General features: G+C 45.9%; 1 pseudogene; it reads right to left on the bottom strand.

Moving 5' to 3' along the window:
- Nucleotides 1-4545: 4545 nt before the first annotated feature.
- Nucleotides 4546-7455, bottom strand: LOC101972076 (E3 ubiquitin-protein ligase rififylin pseudogene; annotated as a pseudogene).
- Between the last annotated feature and the right edge of the window lie 1119 nt (nt 7456-8574).

The following is an 8574-nucleotide window of genomic DNA, read 5'->3' as shown; positions in this document are numbered from 1 at the left end:
GGAAAAACTTTTACTTATATCTGCTGCTCCAATCCAGAAGATAGAGTAGCCCTTGGAAACACAGCTGCCATCTGAAATGCTCTCTTTATTTTTCTTCAAAGAGAGCATGTCACTTTTGGTTGTTTCCTCCCAGATTTCATCTGCTGTAACCTCTAGCACTAGGAGGACGAGGATGAGATTCTGAGCATCTGTGGTGATGAGGATGGAAGAGGAGACCTCTAGAGGAGGAGGGGGAGCAAGCCAAGAGCCCTGATGTGAAAGCTCATCCACAGGGAAAGCAAAGCCCCCAAGGACAGGGACGGGGAGAGAGCCAGCCAGGAGCTCAACCCTCACGGAAGGAGGAAGGTGACAGGAAGGTGATGTGGACAGTGCCAATTCCTACTTCAAAGACACGCATCCCTTGCCGAATGTCCTCCACAGCACCATGGTTCATAGTGATAACCCAGCCAGAGCAGGCAGGACAAACAGGACACTGCTTCATGCCTGGCTCCAGAGAAAGAAGGAATGGTGACAGTCTGTGCTGGGAGAGAGCAGATGAGGTCACCTGGCATGAAGTAAGAGGGAACTTTTAGAGCAGAGTGTTTTCAAGTGGAGAATTTTCTAGAAATGTAGAAATTTTCTAGAAATATTTCCAAAATTCCTTAAGAAATAGGAAAAAAAACCCAAATCTCAGAAATTAAAATAAAGACAAAGAACTATTCTCAAAGTAAGTACTGAGGATTAAATCTTATAGTAACATAAAATTTCTTTTCTTGCCAACAAACAAGGTGTATCTCAGGGGTGCAAAACCCAACGTCAGTAAAACCCATCAGTGAATGAGCAAAGCCCATCAGACAGCCTCATGATCATATGCAGAGAACTTAAGATCCAGCACATTCCTCATCAAAAAATCCTCATGAATAAAAAGTCAGAAGCAGAACAGCAAATACCTGATGGTACAGGAAGTTCCTTCAGCTCACTGCGACAGCCCACCCAAAGCCATACTGAATCACGCCTGGGGTGGACCACGAGCAGAAACGTCCTCTCTGGCCTAGAAGGCTGGACTGTGCCTGAGTGCCCCCCAGTTCAGCGAGAAGTGACAAACAGCAGGGACGCACGTGGGCTAGGGCATGAAAGGCAGCCACCATCTGCAGGTGACACAAGCGACTCATGGGACACTCCAACCATCGGGAGACCACTGCCTTCTCTGGCTACCACGCTCTCTAAAGCACTTCTTATAGGAATGGTTCTCTGCTCTCTGACTTACATCAGTCCAGGCCATCTGGCCACCTCAGTTCTGAATTCAGACCATTGGTATTCAGCATGTAAAACCACAGGAGGGCCAGGGGCCAGGGATGTCTTCACCAGACGGTTTGGGAAGGCTATGCCATGAACACCCAGCTGGTAATATGCTTTGGCTGCTACTCAGAGACACTTCATCTTCCTCTGAGGACAGTGGTGCCCTGGGCATTAGCATGGATGGTTTAAGTGTGGCAGTCACCGTGAACTACTCACCCACCTCAAGGTGAGCCATTTACTCACATTCTGGTTCCCCAGATCCCACTGCCTGTTGTCAACTTCTTTGTCCTTGGCTTGTGGAGCCTGCTTTTTTTCTTCTTGGGTGGTATTTTGTTGCCCTGGATGTTGAACCTGGCCACACGGGACTTGCTTTGATCCATGCAAAGTTAGTCAAGGTGACATAAGCGTCAGATTTTAAAAACACATGCCTGTGGTTGCTCACCCAAGCCTTGGTGCTTAGCCCACACCCACCCAATATGGATGGGTCAATGACATGCTTCCTCCTCAGACATCTGTTGAAAATTAACATCCTCTGTTTCCAAGCAAGATCCGAGTCATTATCTAATGATCCTCCTCTTACTCCGAGTGCGTCATCCGTATTTAAATTTGCCGTCCAGCCACATATCTTTTCCCATTTCCAGATACCTCACTCCTCCTGGGCCCTTGGTGAGGAGTACATGTAGAAATGGTCCATATGGGCAGGGGACAAAGTACCAACCTCTCTGGAGAGTAGATGGTTTCCCATGAACAGATGGGGAGAGGAAGTCTGCAGAATTCCCTCTCATGAACAGTGTTCCACATAGAAAGCTGGACCCTGTCAAGCTAGGGAGGAGATTCTAGACACTCTGGCGTCTTGCTATATTTGAACAGGGCTTGCAGATTTGGGGCCGGAGCCAAATTGCTTAGAACACCAAGTGTGAGCCAGGCATCCTTCTCCTCCCCTCCCGCAAAGCTCTTGTCTTCATTTTCTCTAAATAAATGTTCCTTTTCATTTTCAAATACCCGCTCTGCTACATTGCCAGCTGTCTTCTGCCATGATTGCCTCTGGCTCCTGCAGGGTTGGAACCAGGAGGGAGGAGCCGGGACAGAGGAAGGCCTGATGTCTCTGACCATAGGGAGCCTCCCTGTGAGCAACTGTAGCTGAGTTCTCTCTCAAACAGTCCATGGAATCCTGGGGAGTTCCACATTGTCCCTCTCAAAAGAGGCAGTGTCCTCTCAGGTGTCCTGAGAAATTTCTATCCCCCATCACACTGTGGGCAGGTCTGCAGGTCTGGATCCACAGTGGACCCCAGTGGCAGCACCCTGAGACCTCCCACCTCCACTTGCAGCAAAGCATTTCTTTCCCAAATGGAGACCGGGTAGCCTGATACCTCTGCCAGGCATTTCTAGAAGTGGGTGTAGAATCCATGCCTGGGCCCCCATGAACCCCAGAGAGCATGATTCACTGCAACAGGGTTTCCCTGAACTCTGGAGCAGCTGCCCTCCCTCTCCATCCACATTCTCTTGGACAACCCCCTGCCGGGTTTTCCAGAGAAACGTTCAAATTGTGACATTTTATTGAGGGCCCTTTCTGGACACAAGGACCCATTCTGCCTTTGCCAGAAAATGAACACCTCCGCTCTCTCCTTGGAGAAAGCACTGGTAGGGATTGGTGGATAAGGACCTGAGTCCCACTCACCACCTCTAGTGCCCTGAGCTCCAGGTCCTGACTTTTCCAAGACTTGCCTGTCTCAGCTGGTTGCCCCGTGGAGTCCAGGTTGGCAGTGCTCCTTTTATATGCTCTTCCGTCCCCATCTCCCTCCCGCCCCCCACCTCTGCTTTCTAATGACACCCACCAAAGAAAGGAACGGAGTCCTTACTTCTGTCTGCTTTTAGCAGACAGTGACCAGAGAAGAGCTCATGCTACACTTGGATAATTTTGAGAAAAGAGCACCAACACTCCCCCAGAGCAGGAGGACACTGGAACTAAAGTGCAAAAGTAGCTTTCTAAAGACGTGCTCCCCTTAACACCCACCCAAGCACTTGGATTGCCGCCTTGTGAACTTTGGGTACCATTAACAGTCTTTACAAGTGGTTTCCTATGACCTAGCTTTGGAAAATGGATGTCCTTCTTACCTGCTGTTCACTGAAGCTGAAAACCAATCCTTTATCCAGCCTCGTTTGGAGGATAAGAATTGAAGAGAAATTCTGGGCATCCAACATTGACTTCATTTTCAAACATGCGCATGCATGCGCATGCACACAGCTCAAGTCCATGGTCATTCCCAGTGTGGTCTCAGAAACTCATTCTCAGTTTCTCAGAAACTCTTCATTTTCAGAGTTGGCGCTCCTGGGTATGCAAGCTGAAACTGATATCTACAACCTGAATTGGAAATAGCCACAACTGAGAGATTGCAAATACAGACTTCCAATTACCAGATTTAGTGGATATTAATATTTCACAAGGATACTTAATCTATTTTATTACATTTTACATTAGTTATTCTAGTAAATCTGTCCCTACCAGCAGTAGTGATGAATTTAATAGACTTTATAAATAATTGGTCAATATCAAACATGTCATAAATTCACCCCAACTTTGGAAAGAGTTCCAGTAACTACTTTTTGTGTTGTATTCTTGTAAATGATTCATAGCTCACAACTAATCTTGGTTTAAAATGGAACAGATATTTGATTGTGTCAAAAGACAAATTTTGTTTGAGTGCAAAAAAGTGTTTAATTCCCTCTAAGTACAGACATCGGGAATGCTAAACCAGGGCCAGCACATTGCTACAGACATTTTTTTTCTATGCTGAAACTTTATTACAAAATTATAAAGCAGAGCTCTGTAACAAAAAAATACACATTTGGGTTTGCTTTAACACCCAAATGAGTTTGAGAATCTTAATATAAGCCACTTGAAGTAACACATTCACATCCAAGAGATTTCAACAAATTTATACAATATATATTGAGCACTAATTCCTGTACAGCTTATTCTTATTAGTTTGGATCTAACTATTCCAAGGTATTATGAACCAGTCAGCTGTCCCAGTCTTTTAAAACAAGTCTCAACTGAAATCTCAGCAATCACAGCAAAATCCACAGAATAACTGGAGGAATTAGATGTTGCTGTGATAATTAAGACCAAGGATCCATGAGGGACAAAAGGGGAGGCTGAAGGATAAAACAGCAGGTTTTCTACCTGGGTTAAATATGAACTGGAATGGGATCTTAGAACTCCTAACTTTTATTTGGTGTAATAAAGACAATACAAAAACAAATCAGTTGTTTGACATCTTTTTTCCCCAATGGAAACCTTCACCAAAAGATGAGATTTAAAGGCAAGTTCTTATTTTTAAAACTGAGTGGCACCAGTTCCAATTCTTACTGAGGTCACCAACCAGCCACCAGTATATTATTTTCAGTTCCTATCTATCTAGGAGAAAAGTTGGGAGGTAGGGGAGATGAGGCCTCAGCAGAGAAAGGAGGGAGAGCCTTGAAGTTATTGCTAGATCTAACTGAGTTGCATACACACAGACCTGTTTCACAGTGGAATTGAGGAAGCTGAATCAATCCCTTTGATAAACTGGTAGGCGTTATAAACTACAGTACTAACTATTCAGCAGAAAGGTGAAAGGCAGAATCTTGACAGGAAAATCTGATCCCAACTGTGGCCCAGATTATCCTGACTTGGTATAAGGTTGAGTCGAGTGGCCCAGAATAACATTGCCAACTATACCTCTTAGGGTGTTAAGTAGTTGATGATCGAAAACCTTTCTAAGATAATAGGTCCCCTTAGAAGTTTTCCTCTGCCTTTCAGAATCACAATTGATTGGTTCTAGTCTTGGACTCAGCTGCAGCATGTTGAAAGAGGGGAGATTCTGCCAAGGCCCTTGGGTATTTCGAGTGTGTTTCATCTGTTGGTAATGGGCGCACACAGTTCTGACAGCAGGTGTGTTCTGTTCTCTTTTGTGCTTTTCCAGCTCATTCAGGGGTATAAAAACAGTAGGAGGGCTCAAAAACATTACCTACTCATTACATGGCCCTTCATAAATGGCCCAGAGAATGCTGTTCCCAAATCTACAGAATGAGAAAGGAAATTAAGCAGGGACTTCCAGCTGTTTAGTTAGGTGCTCTTACATGTATTTTTCCAGGAACTTCATGAGAAGTTCAGCTAGAGGAGAGCAAGGCTCTTTGCCTGAGCCTCTCTATGCCTTGGGTGAGACCAGGTTTAAAACCTCAGTGGAAAAGGGAGAGATTTCATTGAAACAGTTAACAGTCCTGTCTGTAGGAAGAGGATCAGAAGCCAAAGTTAAGAAAGACACGGCCTCCACCAAATGCATCCCTTTCCTCATAATCTAAAATTCAAGATGTTGCAAAATCAAGCCCCAAAAGAGGAAGCAGTAGAGTATCCATGCACCATCCCTTGCACACACAGACTAGACTAGATTTCCCAGCTGTTTGGGAGTCAGATGTTTTATTGGCTCCCTAGGAGGTTAGGAGATTGATAGCTCCCAATCCCAACCCTTAAGGAAGGGACTTCACAAATTGAAATTTTTCTATAACATTTTCCTATAGAATTTTCTCACCAGAGGTAAGTTTACTGATCCAAATTCTGTCCTAAGTACCACGGCTGGTCTTAACCACATAAACTAACACATTTTTGGTTCAAAGAAACAAACAGATTTTAGGCAGTATAGCAAGAGACAGGTATGTTAAAGCACAGAAAGCCAGAGAGACCAGAAGTTTAAATCCAAATGTGCTGGCTCTAGGAGGACTTCTGACTGGTGGGATACAGGAGGAAGGGTGAAAATGTGTCTAGGTTCTCAGAGAAGGAAGACATGGTCCAAGTTCTGGAAAGTCCTCTGTTCATCAGTTACTACCATCAGCCCCAAATCACTAATGCAGGCACTCACCCATGTGATCTGTACCAGTTCCTACTGGCCTCAGGGGCTCTGCCAGCCAAGAGGTGCACCCCTATGGCAAGACAGGCATGCCGAGGTATGACATGGCATCTTTGCTTGCCCTGGTCTTGGGAACACTACAAAAATTCCTGTTATCCTGCCCCTCTGCAAGCTGACCAAACCTGAGCCCAGATACCCTGGGCTATATCCCTGTAAGGCACTGAAGAAGCCGGTGCCAGCCCTTAGGACCAGAAGATGTGAACAGTTCAGATCACATACTGCCGGCAGATGGGACATTCATTCATGCACTTGCCACATTTGCTACAGGTTACCTTGTGGCCACACTCCAGCAGAACACAGTCAATGGGTGAGTCCATGCAGATCTTACACAGGTTCTCCTCCAGCCCAGATGGCATTGCTCCTGCGTTTTGATCCTCAGCACCCACACACCAAGTGCTGGAGTCCTTTCTGATCCTTGTACAGCTGTGTCACTCTCTCCATCAGCTCCCACTTCTCACAGCAGCCCTTGTAGTTGACAAAGTTTTGAGCCAAGATCTCTTTAAGCTGCCGCATCATCAGGCCTTCAATGTCTTCCAGGTGGGACAGGTCAGACAGAGAGGCCCACCTTCCTGGGACAAAGCTGTCCTCAGAGTCAATGGACTGGGTCTCATCCTTGGTAGGTGCTCTGGCTGTGCTCTCCAGGTAGACAGGCTCCTCTTGGTCCTGAGACACATGGTCATTGGCCTGCTGACTTTCCTGAGCAGGAGGAACAGAGGTGGCTTGTGCTGGTGAAGAAGGGAGCCTGGGTGAGGTATGAGGTACTGTGCTGGCATGTGGCTGGGTCAGGAAGGCCTGCTGCTCAGGAAAGTCCAGAGACAAGGTTGGGACATGAGTCCTGTCCTCCTCAGAGATTACAGGCTGCTGGCCAAGCACCAAGAATACCAGCTCTTCTTTCTCCCGGCACATTTCAGTAGAGATGTCATGGAGGCTGAGGTAGTCCCTCAGGTCCTTCACCTTCATCTTCATGAGCTCTTCCTGCTAAAAGGCTGTGGCTCAGAACCATTGGCAGAGAAGGCAGAGGCAGGGCCCATTCCCCTCTTGGCTTGAACAGGTCATGCAGAAATTTTTCTCACAGTCCAATCAGGTCTGCTTCCTGTCTGTGTTTGGGTATGGGAAGGAGCTGTACCCAGGGTTGGAATAGGCTTGTGTCCTGGCTCCAGGGGCTGGTGGGACCTCCTCAGCCTGTCCATCCTGGCAGAACCAGTTGCAGCAGGTTGCCCACATGATAAAATCTGCCAGGACGCCTGCCTGCCCGCACCTGGGTTAAGGAGGGGAGGGGAGAGGCCAGATAGGCCCAGACACCTCAGAGGGAGGGGGCACAGGGGGGCGGTCACAACATCCTCACCTGCTACAGACAGTTTTAATGAATGACTCAATAGTGGGAAAGTCCAAGGGAAGTAAAATAAGTGAATTGCAAATTAGAGTAACAGAAAGCTTCAAGAACTCTTATTGCTTAACTTGAAATGGACACAAGATTTCTGTTTGAATTTTATAATTGTTGGTGGTGTATGCCATAAAATAATAATGTCTTGATTAAAACCATAAATTTATATTCTGCATCCATGTAGGTAAAGCAAAAACTGGTGATGTGTTTTAAAATATTAAATTTCTGGGTGTGACTTTGGGATAAATGGGCTGTCTTGACTTTCGGTCCTTTAGTATAGCCAAGGGCCCAGTCATTTGCTGGGGGGGAGGGGTTTGTGGCCTTCTGAATGTTTTTAAGCTCAGAGGTAGGTTGCATGTAACTTTCATTCTGGGGACTGGACTACCTTAAAGGCATGTAAGGATATCTTAAAAGTACTTGGCCTTCTTATTAGCTCAAAGGAAAACATTTATTTAAGCCTCAGAGAATGTGAAATTATGTTCTTTGGGACTCATTTGACAGCAAAGTCAATATTCCTCTTTATATCCCAGAAGGCTGACTGCTGGGGTTCTGTTAGTGGGCACACTGCTAATTAGTAATTGAGAGACACAGGAAAGTGGGCAGGAAATGTTTTCATGGGCCACTGGATCCAATAACACTGAACTTTTATAATGTTTTCATGATTGGAAATATTAGATATTCTCCTCAATTAATGCTTAGACCCCAGAAATGATATCCTTTCTCAGAACATGAAAGCAATGCCAAACTCAGCAGTGAGTCTTTCCACAGCTCCCCATCACCCAGCTCAACACTCACACTTGTAGCTGCTCTGACAGGTTTCATTTATTTTGAAGAGTGGTCGTCATGCTTAGAGAAATTGGGCTGCCTGATCCGGGTGCCCACAGATGTACTGATGCTTAGTAACAGATAGACAGATCCACTGGAGTGATGTAGGCATCTGCCCATGTGCCATCTGCCCATGTGCTG

This window comes from Ictidomys tridecemlineatus, chromosome 2, assembly GCF_052094955.1.
Source record: "Ictidomys tridecemlineatus isolate mIctTri1 chromosome 2, mIctTri1.hap1, whole genome shotgun sequence".
Lineage (NCBI taxonomy): Eukaryota > Metazoa > Chordata > Mammalia > Rodentia > Sciuridae > Ictidomys > Ictidomys tridecemlineatus.
The sequence above is the reverse complement of the archived record's forward strand: the minus strand, read 5'-3'. Positions and strand labels throughout refer to the sequence as shown.